This window comes from Hypanus sabinus, chromosome 2 (assembly GCF_030144855.1).
Source record: "Hypanus sabinus isolate sHypSab1 chromosome 2, sHypSab1.hap1, whole genome shotgun sequence".
NCBI lineage: Eukaryota > Metazoa > Chordata > Chondrichthyes > Myliobatiformes > Dasyatidae > Hypanus > Hypanus sabinus.
The window spans coordinates 110,619,215-110,640,241 of NC_082707.1; the positions used below are offsets into that span (position 1 = coordinate 110,619,215).

The following is a 21,027-nucleotide window of genomic DNA, read 5'->3' on the forward strand; positions in this document are numbered from 1 at the left end:
GCCCTCAGCCCACCCCCCTGCCAGCCCACCAGGGATAGAGTCCCCCGATCCTCACCTATCACCCTACCAGCCTACAGATCCAACGTATAATCCTCCGTAACTTCCGCCACCTCCTACGGGATCCCACCACCAACCACATCTTCCCCTCCCCCCCCCACTCTCAGCTTTCCGCAGGGATCGCTCCCTACGCAACCCCCTTGTCCATTCATCCCCCCATCCCTCCCCACGGACCTCCCTCCGGGCACTCATCCCTGCAAACGGAAGAAGTGCTACACCTGCCCCCACACTTCTTCCCTCACCACCATCCCAGGCCCCAGACAGTCCTTTCAGGTGAGACACCACTTCACCTGCGAGTCAACTGGGGTGATATACTGTATCCGGTGCTCCCGATGTGGCCACTTATACATTGGGGAGACCCGCCGCAGACTGGGAGACGGTTTCACCGAACACCGGCGCTCAGTCCTCCAGCAGTGGCGGGATCTCCCTGGGGCCACACACTTCAATTCCACAGACCACTCCCACTCCGAAATGTCTGTCCATGGCCTCCTCTACCGTCAAGATGAGGCCACACGCAGGTCGATGGAGCAGTACCTTATCTCCTGCCTAGGTAGCCTCCTACCTGCCGGCATGAACATTCAACTCACAGACCTCTGTTGATACCCCTGCCCCCCCCTTACCCCATCCCTATCTATAATTTTAGTCTGGTTTTCTTTCTCTTTTCCCCCCTCACTATAATCTCCCCCCAGCCCTACCTTTCTTTCTCTTTTATTTCCCATAATTCTTCACCTTCCCCCTAGCCCATTTCCCTTCAGCCTATCACTTCCCAGCTCTCTACTTTATCCCTCCCCCCACTTCTTATCCCCCCTCGACCATCCCACGTTACTTCACTCCTGATGAAGGGTTTCGGCCCGAAACCTCGTCACTACCTCCTCCCATAGATGCTGTCTGGCCTGCTGAGTTCTGCCAGCATTTTGTGTTTTTATAACATAATTCAACTAGTGAAACATCAGAAAGGCAAAGAGATGACACTGGTACAAAAAGTGGAAGCTTTAGAAACAACGGACAGCAGTCAGGAAGCTGTATGGCTAATAATTCATAAGATCCAAAGCAAAAGAAATCACTAAGTATAGCTTTTAGTGATCCTAGAAGTTTAAAATTAACATGCAAAAGAGATTCAAGAGCAAACAAATGAAAAAATGTCCCTGCTGGCTCTAATGAATTCAAGCCAAGATCCTGAGAAAAAAAATGCGTGTATTCAAATTGTAGACAGGAAGCTCAGGGATGGCCCAAACCAAAAAACATTTATAGCTTGAAGCATTTCTGTTACATGACCACAAACTGGGATGCTGGAAATCTTGAGTAACAGGTACAAAATGCTGGAGGATCTCAGCCAGCCAGGTATGCTGGGAGAGGAATTAACAGTCGACCTTTTGAGTTGAGACTTTTCATCAGGGCTGCAAAGGAGGCAGCAGCCAGAATATGGTGGCGGGGAGGGGGAGATGTGAGCTCACGAGAGGCAGCATCAGGGGGTAAGTAAACACAAAGTACACTGCAGATGCTGTGGTCAAATCAACACATACAAACAAGCTGATGAACTCAGCAGGTCGGGCAGCATCCTTTCAACAGCCTGCTGAGTTCATCCAGCTTGTTTGTACGTGTTGATCAGGGGATAAGGGCTGCCAACAAAACGTGGAAGTAATAACATACTCAAGGCTTCAGGCTTTCATACTGCTGGGCACATAGAAAAGCCTTGTCATCAAGGATTCTTTCAAAGAATCCTCTTGCCTTCAGGGGCACAAACCAGTGCAACAGCAGACTACGCCCTCGAACTGCTTTCACAAGGGGTACAGAAATATCAGTGTGATGAATCAATGTTTAAGGTGAGAATAATATTAGATACTGCTCCTGGCCATCCAAAAACCCAAATGTCCAGGAAGTGCTTTTTCCTCCCAGTCCACCCCTCTCATCCAGCTTTGCGACCAGGGTGTGCACTCAACATTCAAGGCCTATTAGAATATACTTCTCTATGCATTCATCAGGCTGTGGATACTGGTGCAGCCCTCAATGTATGGAAACTCTGGAAAAATTATATCACTGCCAAGTGCAGAACTAACAAAATCTCAGGATGAATTGACACTGGCCACTGGGCTGAATATTCTCTGGAAAAGGTCATGGCTTCACAAAATTTTCACCTTTAAATAGAGAAATACCCCACACCATTAAACTGGCTCAGGTTATTCTGAGGGTAGTCTGATATGGTTAAGGATGAAGTTGCAGAATTACTTAAAAAGCCAGTAACAGCACATTTAGAATTGGTATTGAGCCTGAGAATCAGCTAAAACAAAGTCTCAGTTTCAGTCTGGCATTGAAAGCACTAGTTAACTAGTCCTCAAGCATGGCACTCAAGTCAAAAAGGATGCTGAAAATGCTTTAATTCCTTATCCATTGTACAAGGATTCAAAGTTATCACATCTCCGCAAAACATTACGTTTCACAATAGCCAAGCCAGCAAAAGAAACCAACTTTACTTCAAACCTTCCTCTCCCTTACAGCCTCCCCCACCTTCACAAACCCAAAGACAGACCAGCTGCTCTCATTAATCACCATCTCCCCTTCAACCCAAATGACCTGTCATCTGTCTATTGGGAGGGAGGAAAGAAAAACACTAATACTGTCACAGTTATTTTAAAATTAGCTACATACTTGCTTATCTCTTCTTCCTCAAGATTACTACATCAATGAAAAATCCTGTGATAATTTTCCTAATTGTGTTGTTACTCAATTTGATTTCCACTTAGGCATTTGTAGGGAGGAGCGTACAATAGTCAGAAGGTGTATAGTTGATCAGAACAACTGAACCACAAAAATAAGCTACAGTTCAAATAACACATACAAAATGTTGGAGAAACTCTGCAGGTCAGGCAGCAGCCATGAAAATGAATACTGGTCAAAGATTCAGTCAAAAGACCCTCCTTCTGGACTGAAAAGGAAGGGGGACGATGACAGAATAACAAGGGGTGGGGTTCAAATTACTGTTATTAAATACACTGACACATGCACTAACAGGTTTTGAAGTCAGAAGGTACAGCTGTGTAAATCAACTGCTCCCCATTAAACCACAAGTTGAAATCGGCAAACATTGGGGAGCCACTTTACACTTTAAGGAACCAATTCATATTATATGAACAATGTGTTATAGAGCAGCTCTTCAACCACAATCCTCAGATCTTCTAAATGCATTTATTAACACATTTTAATGCTGGTTAAAACATTACAGAGAATTTATCTTAAATTAGGCATGTGTATTGGGTACAGATGTTAAAGGTATCTGTCATTGTTTTGTTATCCACAGCAAGTCACCATCATTGCTCCTCCAGCAATTATGATGGTGTAGATGATGCTAAGTTGGGAGGACAAGGAAAATGATACCAAGATACAAGATCAGCCAAGACCTTGCTGGATGGTAGTGCAATGTGTCCCAACTCCTACTCTCATTTCTTGGGAAATATCCACATCTATGTTAAAAGAATGGCCAACATTTCAGCTCATTGACTTCTCATCAGATGTTAGTCAACAGAAATATTAATTATAGATGTTGCCTATTCAACAAAACTTTTTTTTTATTAAATAGGCCTTTTTTGCTCCATATTTCAGCCTCTATAACACATCATTTCTCCAGGGGAAGCTGAAACTGGGGCTTCAACTTCAGTTGAGACTGGAATCACTACGCACCAATACATGTGGTGCAGAAAATAAATACTGGAAATGGAGCAAATGAGATGTGGCTGAAAGGCACTGACTTCAATTAATGATATGTGGATGAAAGGCACCAATTTCAATTAATCAGCACAAGAACCAAGAGTGACTTAAAGAAAAACATGTTTTATTTAAGAAAGCATGAAAAATGATTCAACAAGAGCTTCCAAACAGGTACTAGACAAATAATTGAAAAAAGTAGTAAGTTGATGAGGGAATCTAACTGGCCTTATTCTGATTTTGATCAGTGCACAAAAGAAGCTGCTCAGCCCAAGTAGTCAATGAAGGCTTTCCATTTTCTGTATCTGACCAACCTTCGGACTTTGGTTAAACATTGACTAAACTTCACGTCACTTTTACTGGTTCAATAAGAAACCTCACCAGAGGTTTACAAACATCCAGGAAGAATGACAAAAATATTCAATTAGTTTTTATCCAAAATCCTAAAGTTCTTTGATCACGGAAATTTGCTATGCTCACCCCTTGTCAATTGAACCTCATAATGACCTGGGAAGAACCTTGACCAAAGCAAAACAAAAGTGATTTTGGACTGGGGTTAGGGAGAAGGTAGTTAGCATCTGGATTTCACTGCCTGGTTGGCTGGTGGAAACAAATCAGGGCCTTTAAAATGGAGTTGGAAAGGGATTAGATAGTTGTGTACAATGAGCAGGTACAGACTCAATAGGTTGAATATGCTTTAACAATTCTACAAATTACAAATTAAAGTGGGGTCTGATGGAGAACATCAAGAGAAACTGGTTCCTGTCACAAGAGAATAACCAGAGCAGTATTTACAGAACCATTTTTCCTCCATTCCAGATAATGAAAATTTAGTTCCTTCCTGAAATTTATATTTGGTGAAATAATTTGCAAGGCTATTAAGAGAGAACAATCTGAGATGAACTCCATCAAAGAAGCCAAAGGCAAAAAAAAAGTCTTTTAAGTTATACAGCAATGGAACAGGCCCTCCAGCCCAACATCCTCGCCAAAATGAATGACTTCTTTCAGTCTAATTTACTCAACAGAAATTCCAGACAAAGCCTCATCACTACAAACACCCCACAATTATACAGAACCTTGGTTAGATCATAGCTTGTTTGTCGTGTGCAGTTCTGGCCACCATGTTGTAAGAAGGCCACGGTAATACCAGAAAATGCAAAAGAGATTTGAAGTGTAGTCTTAGATGGAACAATTCAGTTATCAGGGAAACTGCATAGACTGAGCTCATCAACTTTACCTCCAACTTTCACCGTCCTCAAATTTACCTGGTTCATTTCCGACTCCTCCCTCCCCTTTCACAATCTCTCCATATCTCTGGAGACAGCTTATCTACCGATTTATTTTTATATATAAACTCACTGATTCCCACAGCTACTTGGACTATACCTCTTCCCATCCTGTTACTTGTTTTAAAAAAAAGCCATCTTCTCTCAGTTCCTCCATATCCACCACATCTGCTCTCAGGTTGAGGTTTTTCATTCCAGGACTAAGGAGATGTCCTCTTTCTTTAAAGAAAGGGGCTTCCCTTCCTCCACCATTAATACTGCCCTCACCCATATCTCTTCCATTTTGTGCGCATCAGCCCTTACCCCACTCTCCCAGGGATAGGGTTCCTCTCATCCCCACCTACCACTCCCCCCCACCACTAGTCTCCATGTCTAGCACATAATTCTCCACATTTCCGTCAGCTCCAACAGGATCCCACCACCAAGCACAACTTCCCCTCCCCCTCCCATTTTCCACAGGGACCATTCCCTACACGACTCCCTTCTCCATGTATCCCTCCTCACCAATCTCCCTCCTGACACTTATCCTTGCAAGTGAAACAAGTGCTACACCTGCCCCTACACCTCCTCCCTCACGATCATTCAGGGCCCCAAACAGTCCTTCCAGGTGAGGCAACACTTCACCTGAGTGTCTTTTGGGGCCATCTACTGTATCCGGTGAGTCCAGTGTGGCCTCTTGTATATCAGTGAGACCCGATACAGACTGGGAGACCGTTTCGCTGAACACCTACACTGCCTGCCAGAGAAAGCAGGATCTCCCAGTGGCCACACATTTTAATTCTGCGTCCCATTCCCATTCTGATATGTCTATCCATGGCCTCCTCTACTGTCAAGATGAAGCCACACTCAGGTTGGAGGAACAACACCTTATATACCGGCTGGGTAGCCTCCAACCTGATGGCATGAACATTGACTTCTTTAACTTCCGTTAATGCCCCTCCTCCCTTTCTTACCCCATCCCTTATTTATTCCCCCTCTTTTTGTCTCTGCCTGTTCTCCATCTCCCTCCGGTGTTCCTCTCCCCCTTTCTTTCTCCTGAGGCCTCCCGTCCCATGATCCTTTCCCTTCTCCAGCTCTGTATCCCTTTTGTCAATCACCATTCCAGCTCTTAGCTTCACCCCACCCCTCCGGTCTTCTCCTATCATTTCGGTTTCCCCCCCTCCCCCTCCCCCTTTCAAATCTCTTACTATTTTTTCTTTCAGTTAGTCCTGACGAAGGGTCTGGGCCCGAAACATCGACCATGCTTCTTCCTATAGATGCTGCCTGGCCTGCTGCGTTACACCAGCATTGTGTGATACTTGAATTTCCAAGTATCCTCGTGTGACCATGCATTTCGTCTGGGTAGCCTCCAACCTGATGGCATGAACATCGATTTCTCAAGCTTCCATTAATTGTCCCCGCTCTTCTTCTTCACCGTTCCTGTTTCCCTCTCCCAACTCATCTCCTTACCTGCCCATCTCCTTCCCCCTTCCTTTTCTTCCATGGCCTTCTAACCTTCTCTCTTCAGCAGCCCTTCACCTCTTGCACCAATCAATTTCATAGAACATAGAATAGTACAGCACAGTACAGGCCCTTCGGCCCACAATGTTGTGCCAACCCTCAAACCCTGCCTCACATATAACCCCTCACCTTAAATACCTGTACCTGTCCATATACCTGTCTAGTAGTCTCTTAAATTTCACTAGTGTATCTGCCTCTACCACTGACTCAGGCAGTGCATTCCACGCACCAACCACTCTCTGAGTGAAAAACCTTCCTCTAATATCCCCCTTGAACTTCCCTCCCTTTACCTTAAAGCCATGTCCTCTTGTACTGAGCAGTGGTTCCCTGGGGAAGAGGCGCTGGCTGTCCACTCTATCTATTCCTCTTAATATCTTGTACACCTCTATCGTGTCTCCTCTCATCATCCTCCTCTCCAGAGAGTAAAGCCCTAGCTCCCTTAATCTCTGATCATAATCCATACTCTCTAAACTAGGCAGCATCCTGGTACCTTTTCCAATGCTTCCACATCCTTCCTATAGTGAGGCGACCAGAACTGGACACAGTACTCCAAGTGTAGCCTAACCAGAGTTTTACAGAGCTGCATCATTACATCGCGACTCTTAAACTCTATCCCTCGACTTATGAAAGCTAACACCCCATAAGCTTTCTTAACTACCCTATCTTACCTGTGAGGCAATTTTCAAGGATCTGTGGACATGTACCCCCAGATCCCTCTGCTCCTCCACACTACCAAGTATCCTGCCATTTACTTTGTACTCTGCCTTGGAGTTTGTCCTTCCAAAGTGTACCACCTCACACTTCTCCAGGTTGAACTCCACCTGCCACTTCTCAGCCCACTTCTGCATCCTATCAATGTCTCTCTGCAATCTTTGACAATCCTCTACACTATCTACAACACCACCAACCTTTGTGTTGTCTGCTAACTTGCCAACCCACCCTTCTACCCCCACATCCAGATCGTTAATAAAAATCACGAAAAGTAGAGGTCCCAGAACAGATCCTTGTGGGACACCACTAGCCACAACCCTCCAATCTGAATGTACTCCCTCCACCATGACCCTCTGCCTTCTGCAGGCAAGCCAATTCTGAATCCACCTGGCCAAACCTCCCTGGATCCCCTGCCTTCTGACTTTCTGAATAAGCCTATCATGTGGAACCTTGTCAAATGCATTACTAAAATCCATGTAGATCACATCCACTGCACTACCCTTATCTATATGCCTGGTCACCTCCTCAAAGAACTCTATCAGGCTTGTTAGACACGATCTGCCCTTAGCAAAGCTATGCTGACTGTCCCTGATCAGACCATGATTCTCTAAATGTCCATAGATCCTATCTAAGAATCTTTTCCAACAGCTTTCCCACCATAGACGCAAGGCTCACTGGTCTATAATTACCTGGACTATCCCTACTATCTTGAACAAGGGGACAACATTTGCCTCCCTCCAGTCCTCCGGTACCATTCCCGTGGACAACGAGGACATAAGTATTCTAGCCAGGGGTTCAGCAATCTCTTCCCTCGCCTCGTGGAGCTGCCTGGGGAATATTCTGTCAGGCCCCAGGGACTTATCCGTCCTAATGTATTTTAACAACTCCAACACCTCCTCTCCCTTAATATCAACATGCTCCAGAACATCAATCTCACTCATATTGTCCTCACTGTCATCAAGTTCCCTCTCATTGGTGAATACCGAAGAGAAGTATTCATTGAGGACCTTGCTCACTTCCACAGCCTCCAGGCACATCTTCCCACTTTTATCTCTAATTGGTCCTATCTTCACTCCTGTCATCCTTTTGTTCTTCACATAATTGATGAATGCCTTGGGATTTTCCTTTACCCTACTTGCCAAGGCCTTCTCATGCCCCCTTCTTGCTCTTTTCAGCTTCTTTCTTGCTATTCTATATTCTTCAATAGACCCATCTGATCCTTGCTTCCAAAACCTCATGTATGCTGCCTTCTTCCACCTGACTAGATTTTCCACCTCACTTGTCACCCATGGTTCCTTCACCCTAACATTCTTTATCTTCCTCACTGGGACAAATTTATCCCTAACATCCAGCAAGAGATCCCTAAACATTGACCATATGTCCATAGTACATTTCCCTGTAAAAACATCATCCCAATTCACACCCGCAAGTTCTAGTCTTATAATGTGCCCTTCCCCAATTATAAAATCTCCTGTCCTCTCTGATTCTAGCCTTTTCCATGATAATGCTAAAGGCCAGGGAGCAGTGATCACTGACCCCCAGATGCTCACCCACTGAGAGATCTATGACCTGACCCGGTTCATTACCTAATACTAGATATAGTATGACATTCCCCCTAGTCGGCCTGTCAACATACTGTGACAGGAATCCGTCCTGGACACACTTAAACCCTTGGAACTAATCAGGTGCCAATCAGTATTAGGGAAGTTAAAGTCACCCATGATAACAACCCTGTTATTTTTGCACCTTTCCAAAATCTGCCTCCCAATCTGCTTCTTGGTATCTCTGCTGCTACCAGGGGGCCTATAGAATACCCCCAGCAGAGTAACTGCTGCCTTCCTGTTCCTGACTTCCACCCATACTGACTCAAAAGAGGATCCTGCTACATTACTCACCCTTTCTGTAGCTGTAATAGTATCCCTGACCAGTAATGCCACCCCTCCTCCCCTTTCCCCCCCTCTCTATCCCTTTTAAAACACTGAAATCCAGGAATATTGATAATCGATTCCTGCCCTGGTGCCAGCCAAGTCTCTGTAATGGCCAGTACATAATTCCATGTATGTATCCAAGCTCTCAGTTCATCACCTCTGTTCCTGATGCTTCTTGCATTGAAGTACACACACTTTAGCCCTTCCACCTTACTACCTTTACACCCTTTATTCTGCTTCTCTTTCCTCAAAGCCTCTCTATATCTGGCTTTACTCCATGCACTCCTTTCACTGCTCTATCGCTCTGGGTCCCATCCCTCTTGCAAATTAGTTTAAACCCTCCTGAACCATACTAGCAAACCTACCTGCAAGGATATTGCTCCCCCTCGAGTTCAGGTGCAACCCATCCAATCTGTACAGGTCCCACCTTCCCCAGAAGAGATCCCAATGATCCAAAAATCTAAAACCCTGCCCCTTGCACCAACTCCTCAGCCACACATTCAACTGCCATCTCCTCCAATTCTTACCATCACTATCACATAGCACTGGCAGCAATCCTGAGAATGCCACCCTCGAGGTCCTGTTCTTCAGCCTTCTGCCTCGTTCCTGAAACTCACACTTCAGGACCTCATCCCTCTTCCTGCCTATGTTGTTGGTCCCAAAATGTATCACGACTTCTGGTTGCTTTCCCTCTCGTACCAGGATGTCATGCACCCGGTCAGAGACATCCCGGATCCTGGCACCCGGGAGGCAACAAACCATGCGGGTGTCCTTCTCACGTCCACAAAATCTCCTGTCTGCTCCCCTGACTATAGAGTCTCCAATGACGACAGCTCTCCTCTTCTCCATCCCACCCTTCTGCACCACAGGGTCAGACTCAGTGCCAGAAGCCCTGCCACTATGGCTCACACCTGGTCAGTCGTCCTCACCAACAGCATCCAGGACAGTAAACTTATTATTCAGGGGAATGGCTACAGGGGTGCTCTGCACTATCCGTCTACTCACCTTCGCTTCCCCCCCCCACCCCCCGACTGTCACCCAATGACCTGCTTCCGGCAGCCTAGGTTCCCAGCTCTTTACTTCAGTCCTGCTCTTCTCCCCCCAGCTAGTTTCACCTACTTTGTACTTCCTCCCCTCCCTCCACCTTTTTATTCTGACTTCATCTTTTCTACCCCCAATCTTGATGGAGTGTCTCAGCCTGAAAGATCAACTGTTTACTCTTGTCCATAGCCTCGCCTGCTGTGTTGCACAGATCGTATGTTTTCTTTTATCGTGGGGTGAGGTAGGGGGAATGGAGGTATATTACATTTTGATGGTCATAGATGAAATAGATAGTGACACACCTCTTCCCCTATGGAGAAATGTCTGTAACCATAGGTTATGGGTTAAAAAATGGTAGGCAATTTTGAACAGATTAAGGTTTCTTTTCTACCTCGAGGGTGGTTGGGATCACTAGCTGACAGGTGTGAGGCAGGGGCACTCACAAAATGTAGTACTATTTAAATGAACACTCGAAAGACCACGGCATAGAAGGGCTTACTGCTATAGGTAGTTACTGGACAGCTGAAACAGCTACAATGAATATCATGTTTCTAATGCTGTATGACTCTATGAAATGGACATTAAAGCAACAACTCCAGAGAGTAGATCTGAAGCATATCAGATTTCAAATGCTCAAGTAGCTCCCTTTATTTTACAGTCAATCTTTTCCTGCCAGCCCAGCTCTATAAAAAGTAAACATCAAGGACAGAAGAGTGCTGATATCCACACACAAAAAAGAATCTTGATTAGCCAGCTGCTCTTTAATGGGGTTGTGGAAAATTGCCTCAGCATGCCTGGTCACAAAGTTTTTCATAGTCAATTACATTTACGTATTACCGGCAGGTAATAGTGAAATTTAAGTACACAGTCAAACCTGCTCAGAAAAGGAATGCAAAATCTTCATGGCATCTGTGAATCCTAAACCCATAGTTTTCACAAGTCTACAGAAATCTCCACCCAGTCTGCCACCAACTGTCCGATCAGCGGAAGAACCACACCAGTCACCTTAAAAACCAAGCGGGACTACCAAGGACGAGAAATAAACTAGCAAGGGCTTTTCAGATGGAACCGCTCCCGCAACACCTCGCACTTCCCCAGGCACCTCACTGATCCGGACAACCATGTAGCCCATCTGCTCCTCCCATTCACCCACCCACCAGCACCGACCCCCCGGGCCATTACCACCAGCCGGGTCCGCCGACACATCGCAGTCTTTCCTCCGCTCACAGTCACCCCTTTACAGAACACTGCCACTCCCTCGGCGAGGGAGAACCAAACCTGATCTGCCCGCACCGTCCTCTCCGCTCCTAATGCGGCGGCCAGGCCAAACCAAACCCGATCTGCCCGCCCCACCACAAAGTCCTCTCCGCTCCTAATGGGGCCAAAGAGAGCGAGTGCTGCTCCTTAAAGGGGCCGGTCCCGCTGGCGCGTGGACGTGCTTAAAGGGGCAGCTCGGACAGAGGCATCCTTGGAGGGGTCGGGACCAAAAGAGAAGAAAGGTGGGGGAAGGAACAGAAAGCAAAATTTGTGAAAGGGATGGAAGGCAGGAGAAAGCAAATGACAAAAAGGAATATGTACAAGTGACATTGGGGCCACACCAGTGCCAGACTGGAGAAAACACAGCAATTACCCCACGACATTCAGTAACATTAGCATCACCAAATTCCCCACAAACAATATCCTGGGAGTTCCAATATCCATGATCAGATCCTGACCTGCAATACTGTAGCCAAATCCACAATGAGATTGTAAGAGAAGCTTAGGGGGCTCAGAGACTACAGCAGCGGAAGACTACAAACACACACACAGTGGCCACTTCAGTAGGTACAAGGGTTTTTGTGTTTTAAATCACATTAAAGAGTAGTTATGCCAGCAGGGTTGATTGAAGTTAGGTGAAAGAAGGCTTATCTGCATTTTGAAGACTGGCATATCTTCTCTATAGTAACTTGTGTTGATTGCAATTAACACTGGATAGTCATTGTGCTTACAAACCATAAGCAATAGGTTCACAATTAGGCCATTCAGCCCATTTGATCAAGGCTAGTTTATTATCCCTCTCAACCCAGTTTCTTGCTTTCTCCCCATAACCTTTGATACATTAACTAACCTGTTTTAAATATATCCAACGACTTGGCCTCCACAGCCACAGATTCACCACCCTCTGGTAAAGAAATTCCTCATCTGTTCTAAACAGACACTTTGGCAGGACACACTAGGGTAGGACTTAGGGAGTGAATGGGAGGCCATTGAGGTGTTTGACACAAAGGGATCTGAGAATACCAATCCATAATTTCTTGAAAGTGGCATCAGTTTCAATAGGGTCATAAAGTGAGCTTCTGCCACACTGGCCTTCACAAATTAAAGTATTTTGTACAGGAGTAAGATGCTATGTTGGTGTTGTATAGGACACAGGCGAGGCCAAATTGGAAAACTGTGTGCAGTTCTGGTCTCCTACCTACAGGAAAAATATAAATAAGGTTGAAAGAGTACAGAGAAAATTTACTAGGATGCCAGCAGGACTTGAAGAGCAGAGATATAGGAATAAATTGAATAGATTAAAACTTTGTTGCCTGGAGCGTAAGACAACAGGAGATCTTATAAAGCTATACAAAATTATGTATGGCATAGATCCACCCTGGATCGTTTTCCTCATGTTGGGCGAGACCAACATGAAATATTTAAAAGTGAACTTCTTCACTTAGCTTGTTGGGATGCTCTCTACCTCGTATCTGTGGAGCGATGTGAGTATAGAGGTGTGCAGAGTCCAGCTCTCCTCAGCCTCCTTGGGAAGTGTCTAATATGTTCTAGGACTGTGTGAGCTGTGCACTCACGGCAGTTTCCTCTGCTGTGCTGCGAGTTCTCCTAGCCATCTCAATTGTTTTGATGACATTGAGGCAGAGGTTACTTCCCTGGCACCAGGCCTTGAGCTCTCCCACCTCCTTTCCGTCGACCATCTGGTTGTATTGGTGATGAGCAATGTTCTACCCCCTTCAGTTGATGCTGTTCTCCTCATTTACACCTGGCTTGGCTTTTAGAGACCAGGCTTGCAATCACTCAGTGCAGAAAGAGCACTGAAGATGTTACTGTGAGCCCTGGGTCCATGAGTCAGGAACACAAAGATTCTGTACATACAGAAGAGCTCCTGAAAGCAATCATGCAAGTAGATAATCCGTTATCACAAACAAGAGAAACTCTGCAGATGCTGTACATCTGAGCAACACACACGAAATGCTGCAGGCACTCAGCAGGCCAGGCTGCACCTACAGAAAAGAATACAGTCGACATCGCAGGCCTAGACGTTTCAGCAGGATACCCGCAGAAAAGAGACGAGTAGAGTTAAAAGGTGGGGGGAGGGGAGGGAGAAAGCAAAGAAAGCATATAGTGTGCTTGCATTCATTTGACAACACATTGCAAATAAGTGTTGGTAAATTGATTTGCTGTATAAAAGCTTTGGAGGGGGTTGCAGAAGAGGTTTGCTAGGATGCTGCCTGGATTAGTGTGTATGAGCTACAAGGAGAGGTAGGAGAAACTTAGATTGTTTCCACTGCAGTGTCAGAGGCCGAGGGGGAATCTGCTTTCCCGAGTGTGTCATAACAGGGGAGTGGATAGGAGTGGACCCTGATGTAAGACAGACACTGAACTACCAGGAACAGGACTAGGCGTGAGAAGGAAGCAAGGGAAGGGAGGCAGAAAGGACACTGGACATGACACAGGCCCCAGATGAGACAAGGATTCCAGGCCTGGGCTAGGACTAGACTAGGACAGCATAACCAGGACATGGATCTGGGAACTAGGAGCCTGGGCTTGGACTCCGAGCCAGAGAGTGGACAAAGGACCCAGAACCTGGGTCTTGACTCTGACTCAGGCTCTGAATTCAGAACAAGACAAGACAAGGCAAGGACAAGACATGGTTATAGGACGAGGAGAGGCACAGGACTGGACATGAGACTCCTGGACAGGACAAGGGAATCCAGCACCAGGCTGGGCAAGGAACATCAACAAGATGAGAACCAGAGCCCTGGTCAAGGGAGAACAGGAACACAGAAGAGTCAAGGGAGAGACAGGAACATGGAACACAGAGCCAGGACCCCTCCTTGGGTACAGGACATAGGGGCAGGACTCATCACACAGAACAGAGCTGGGACCCCTCCTTGGGTCAGGACATAGGGGCAGGACTCATCACACAGAACAGAGCTGGGACCCCTCCTTGGGGCAGGACATAGGGGCAGGACTCATCACACAGAACAGAGCTGGGACCCCTCCTTGGGGCAGGACATAGGGCCAGGACTCATCACACAGAACAGAGCTGGGACCCCTCCTTGGGGCAGGACATAGGGGCAGGACTCATCACACAGAACAGAGCTGGGACCCCTCCTTGGGTCAGGACATAGGGGCAGGACTCATCACACAGAACAGAGCTGGGACCCCTCCTTGGGTCAGGACATAGGGGCAGGACTCACCACACAGAACAGAGCTGGGACCCCTCCTTGGGTCAGGACATAGGGGCAGGACTCATCACACAGAACATAGAGCTGGGACCCCTCCTTGGGTCAGGACATAGGGCCAGGACTCATCACACAGAACACAGAGCTGGGACCCCTCCTTGGGGCAGGACATAGGGGCAGGACTCATCACACAGAACACCCAACTCTAGGTAGCAGCAAAACAGCCAGACCTACCTAGCAAAGGCATGGACACAGACAGACAGTTCCAAACAGGGCAAGGCTCCAGGCACAGGTGAGGCAAGACAGGGCCCCAGGCATAGGTTGCAGGGCAGGGCTTCAGAGGGTAGGAAGGGAACAGTCCAGCCTCAGGGTAACAGCAATGACAGCCTGACTTACCTCACAGAGGCAAGGACAGGATACTAACAGGACACACCCACACAGAGGCAAGCACATAATACTGATAAGACAAACCAGCCACCAGCCTCAAACCCAGGGTCACTTATATTCCCGGCTCCAAGACGAGAATCAGGTGCCTACGATTAAGCCCAAATGAGACAAGCGAACATTGGAAGACCTGGAGTCTGGGGTCCACGGATCGGACCGTGAGCCGGAATGCGGATCCCACGAACTGGACCATGACAGAGTTTAGAAATACCAAATATTAGAAGACATGCTTTTACGACAAGGTACTTCTGGCAGACCTGCACTAGATGTCCAGCCCTGGATTTTATTCTCATTTCTGAAGCAGAAATTTTTACACACAGCCTTGACACAGTGACAAGTGCACCACCCACTCAGACACTGCAGACAACTGATAAATTCATCTGCATATATCTCAAGATAAAATTTCCATCCCCTCGCACTTTTTCAAAAGTTATGCAATTGACACAATGGATGAAGACTTTATTTTATTCTGTTTAGCTTGGAAAAGGCCCTCCCAGCCCTATGAGCTATGTCACCTAGCAACCATCCTAGCCTAATCACAGGACAATTTACAATGACTAATTAGCTTACTAACCAGTACATCTTTGGACTGTGGGAGGAAACAGAGAACCTGAAGGAAATCCACAAGGCCACAGGGAGAACATATGAACTCCTCATAGACAGCACCAGAATTGAACTCCAAACTCTAATGCCCCAAGCTGTAACAGTATTGTACCACTATGCCTGTATTTGGATAAGAAAATATACCTACTGCTATATGCACTTTGGAACAAATCTCCCTCTCTCTTTTATCCATTTCAGTAAATACAGAATCCCCTGTGATAAATCGATCTAATCACATCAATTACACTTAATATTCCTTTTTTATGTGTGAAAGATGAGACCAAATTAATACCGTTTTTTCACACCTTTGCTCATAAGTACAAGGTTCCCATCACAATACATGTACCCCACCCTGGGGTTTGGTATTTCAGGTAATGAACCACTGTACTCTTATTCTGTAAATATGAAGCCTTTCATCGATACAATGAATGACTAATTCAGACTTTGGAACATAGAAACAAATAATCAGGCCTCATGATAGTCTTGTCATTCAAATTACACCCTGTCTGATCTATATCTTTCTTCACACTTTTGGGTTTTCACAACTATTACCACTTTCCTCTATGAAAAAGAACAATCTCAGTTTTAAAATTTCACTTGATTGCCAGCTACGGCCTCAACTATGCTCCAGATTTGCCCCAACCTTCACATGTTCTGGATTTCACCCTGAAAAGTGTAGTCCAAATCCTATTCTATTTGTTAGTTTCACATTCTCCCAAAAGAGAAATAATTTGACTCCATTTGCCCATTACATTATCTTAACCATCTCTTAATCCTGTCGCTTCAGGGGATAAAGGCATTGTAAGTGCAACTTGGCCTCATAACTTCACTTCTTGAATGAACCAGAAGCTGATGTGACTGTGGAAGTTGGTCCTTTAGTCCACTGTCTATGTCAGCCATCAAGTACCTGCTTAGGCTAATCCTAGTTTCCATCGCTCGGCTTGTGGCTGTCTACACTCAAGTGCTCATCTGAATACTTCATAAATATTGAGAGATTTTCTACCTCCACCACTACATCAGGTATTAACCAATATCTAAGCATAGCATTTCTTTTTCAGATACCAACAACATCTGTTACATTTTATCAATGTAATCTGTTAGATGTAGATAAGAGGAGAAGCAATTGTTTCTGAGCATTTAATTGCAAGCTCTGTGAACTGATTAATTGGAAGTTCTCATAGTCTGGAGTGGAGACTGGAACAATGTTCTACAAAGGGGAACAATGGATAGAGCAAAACGAATTGTCCCATCAAACCTAAGAGTGTAGAGCACAGACACAGGTCCTTTGGCCACATGCCATCCAAGATTCCCATCTAAGTTAGTCCCATTTACTTGTGTTTGGCCCGTATCCCTGTAAACCTTTCCTACCTATGTATCTGTCCAAATACCTTCTAAATTTCGTTACTGTACCTGCCTCAACCACTTCCACTGGCGGCATATTCCACATACTGACCTCCCTCTGGACGAACAAGTTGCCCCTCAATTTCCTGTTAAATATTTCCCTTCTCACCTTAAACCTACCCACTAGTTCTTGATTCTCCTAACTTGGAAAAAAGAATGCACACAAAGACCTCTCCATAACTCTGTCCCTTAAGTCCTGACAACATCCTCATAAATTTCCCCTGAACTCTTTCTAGCTTAATTGCGTCTTTCCTATAACAGCACAACCAAATGTGACCTCAACAACGACAACATCTGTACTCGGTGCTTCACTACCCTGTCTACCTATGACACACTTTCAGGGAACCATGTACTTTTACTCCTGGGTTCCTCTGCCCTGCAACACTCCCCAGGGCTCAGTCATTCCTGTGAAGGTCCTGCTTTCATTTGTCATCCCAAAATACAACACCTTACACTTAAACTCCATAGGTTTTCCTCAGCCCATGTAGTCAGTTGATCAAGATCAGTCTGTAGCTCCTGACAACATCTTCACTGTCAACACACTTATTTTAGTGTCATGCCTTACAATTATGGGGGAATCCTGCTATAAGATTCTCAGAACATACAACAGTACAGCATCTAATGTATCTGCCTCTAACCCCAACCCCAGGCAGCACATTACAGACATCCACCACTGTGTAAAAGACTTGCCCCTCATAACTCCTTTGAAATGATCTCCCCTCACCTTAAATGTATGCCCTCTGGTGTTAGACATTTCAACCCTGGGAAAAAAGATACTGTCTGTCTACTCTGTCCATGCTTCTCACATTCCTATAAACCTCTATCAGTTCTCCGCTCGGCCTCTAGCACCCCAAAGACAACGGCGAAAGTTTGTCCAACCTCTTATAAGAGCATACGGCCTCTAATCCAAGCGGCATCCTGGTAAACCTCTTGTTCAGCCTCTCCAAAGCCTCAACATCCTTCCTATTAAGGGGTGACAATAGTTGTATTAAATACTCCAGATGCAATCTGACTTGAGTTTTATACATCTGAAACATAACTTGCTGACTTTTGAACTCGGGGTTCCTTGGCCTTCTTAACCACCCTAGCAACCTGTGTGGCCAGCCATATTTACAAGCTGGCCAGTCTCATGTCTTATCTTTACCTCTCCCACAACAATCACCCAAGGCATTGCATCCTCCTGTTCCCCACAGGTCATCCCTTCCCACATCCCATATCCTGAGGTCACAATATCTTATCTCCCTCTCTAGTGACATCTCATCTCCTTGTCTCTCAGCATGGATAATATCAATTGGTTGGTAAGATAGTCAGAGAAATGGAAGGTGGAATATAGTTTTATTGAATGTGGGGTGATGCATTTTGGGAAGACTAGTACGACATGTTTATGAATGGAAAGGCCTTGGGAAGTAACAAGGAATACAGGATCTTGGTGCACAAATCCAAGGATCCTTGATAAAATGATGGAGAAGGCAAACAAGAAGGCATACATCCCTTTATAGCTGGGGAACAGAATATGAGAAGGGAAATTGTAGCTCTGTCTCTATGTTATAGGAGTATAGCTGCACTGGAGAGGATGCAGAGGATAGCAATCAGGATATTGCCCAGGATGGAGCATTTCAGTTTTGAGGAGAGACTGGACAGGCTAAGTTAATTTTCCTTGGAGGAGAGGAGAATGAGTGGACAAACATCATCAGAACAAAGATAATGTAGAGAGCAGAAAGCTTCTTTTTCCACAACGGAGGTATTTGAAACTAAAAGGTATAGGTTCCAGGATAAGGTGTAAGACACTTGGAGTCAATCTTAGGAAGGACTTTTTTGCCTAGGGGAAGGTTTGAGTCAGGAGTGCACTGAGTTGACGATGGAGACAGGTACTCACTCAACACTTAAGAGCTATCTAGACAATCATTTGTATTGTCAAGGTGTAGAAGATTATAGAGTGATAGTAAATTGGCTTAGTACAGATGGGTACATGATAGTAGGTATGAACCTGGTGGGCCAGAAGACCTGTTTAGGTGCTGAATGTCTCTAATATTTATTCATGCTGTCCTACAACTTTCATCCCCCTGTCCCATAGCTTGTAATGACGGTATTTCAGCTCTGTGTCCCACAGCTACCCATCTCCCCATGCCACTAGATCAGTGGTTCTCAATGTGGATCAAATGCGCCCCCCCCCAGGGGCTCCAGGAGCCCTGCCAGATTTCAAATGGGACACAAGAAATAATAACAAGAAGCTGGTGGCCACAGGGATTTCTGAATGGTCATTTACCAGTTTCTGTTTTAATGAAATATTACTAAAATACAGATATAAGTTAAAAAAAGTAATTATTATATGTAATTTAATTGGAACCTGAATGAAATGAATGGGAAAATATGAAAGATGATGCAAATGATGTGTGTGTGTGTGTGTGTGTGTGTGTGTGTGTGTGTGTGTGTGTGTCTGTCTGTCTGTATACACGCGTGTATGTGTGTGTGTCTGTTTGTGTATATTTGTGTGTGCGTGTGTGTGTGTGTGTGTGTGTGTGTGTGTGTGTGTGTGTGTGTGTGTGTGTGTGTGTGTGTGTGTGCGCGCAGCACATCAATTGTTATCTCTCTTCCTGCTTGACCACACACAAATCACCATTCACGCCCTGCAGAGCAACCCACTGAGGCTTGCTTCACATCCACCCCCAAAATTACAAACTGCACATTGGGTGGGGCTGCCTGCGGGGAGGCCGATCAGTGAGTAAGGCAATAGGAGACTGGTTCTGTTTGCTGTTCCACTGACCCGTGCGTGTTATAATACTAATAAAATGTGAAATGAAGGCTGCAATTCCTGCAGTGGGGTCATCTGCCAGAAATGGCCAAAGTGCAGAGAGGCAAGAACACCAGAAGTCTAACATTTCATCACTGTACAACTTCCATTAAATCCCTGAAACTTCTCATGTTTTGAAAGAAATCCCATTTGCTTTTCTTGGTGAGTACACACTCTTTGTTAGCACATGGAATTTGCAATAATAGCGTTAAAAACATTCACCTAAAATTAAATTATTAAAAAGAACTGCCAAAAAGCTAGTTTTATTTTTACATGTAGAGTGTATTCAATTCTGATACTTTTTCACATGCTTTCCTGATACTTGTTATAATTCTTTGACATTTACTAATTTTCTATAGAGCCTATTCATACAATTGTATTGTTGTTACTGTTTTAATATATAAATCTCATCTCAATTTTAAACTTAATTGTAAAAACAGGCAAGCCACATAATATAGGGTGGATCATTGATTCTGGCTGCAATTTCTGTTATAATTTCTACTGTTACACATATGAAATATTCAAGCAATCCCCTTGAGCAATTCATCAGCATCAAGGTGGATTGATGAAATGTCAGATGATGTGGATAAACAGCTAGTTATAGAACTGTAAGTTAAGAATTTTGTCCTACAAATCAATGAAACCACATTATGTGATAACGAAGCCCTTCTGATAACGTAAGTTAGCTTTATGAATGACAATCAGGCCAGTGAGGAAATGCTTTTTGCCCAAAAGTTTAAGACACATACCAAAGGTGAAACAATTTTTGAAGTCAAGAGCCATTTCTTGGAAAAACAATATTCCGCTGGAAAATATAATGGCTTGTGCAACTGAAGCCGCTTTGATGGTAGAAAGATACAGAGGATTCATTGTTTATTTAAAAAAATACTATGCTTGATGCTTTTTGCATACACTCTGTTATCCACTCTGCATTTGGTGGCAAAGAAAATTGAGAGAATATTCGTACAACAACTTTCCTGCTGTAATAATGGCTGTCAACTTCATCAAATCAAGTTTCTTCTTGTGAGGAAAATGAGTAAGCTTTTGAATGGCTAATGCATACAAAGTTCTGAATGTTATCAAAAGGTAATTGTCTTGCTGCTTTGCTGCACTTCAGGATT

At 45.0% G+C, this 21,027-nt stretch overlaps 1 protein-coding gene across 10 annotated transcripts in view; it reads right to left on the reverse strand.

Annotated features, from left to right (window-relative positions):
• The window catches only part of ptgr2 (prostaglandin reductase 2), an 88,216-nt gene that overhangs the window by 59,414 nt on the left and 7,775 nt on the right, over positions 1-21,027 (reverse strand). For 7 of the 10 annotated variants that reach the window (XR_009508230.1, XR_009508225.1, XM_059952181.1 and 4 more), the window contains exon 1: positions 11,501-11,632. The exons of 1 other annotated variant lie outside the window; for it this stretch is intronic. The gene's annotated coding sequence lies outside the window, so the exon portion shown is untranslated. Of the gene's footprint in view, positions 1-11,404; positions 11,471-11,500; positions 11,633-21,027 lie in introns of those variants that run through there. 2 more of the 10 variants (XM_059952145.1, XM_059952155.1) reach the window with 2 other exon arrangements.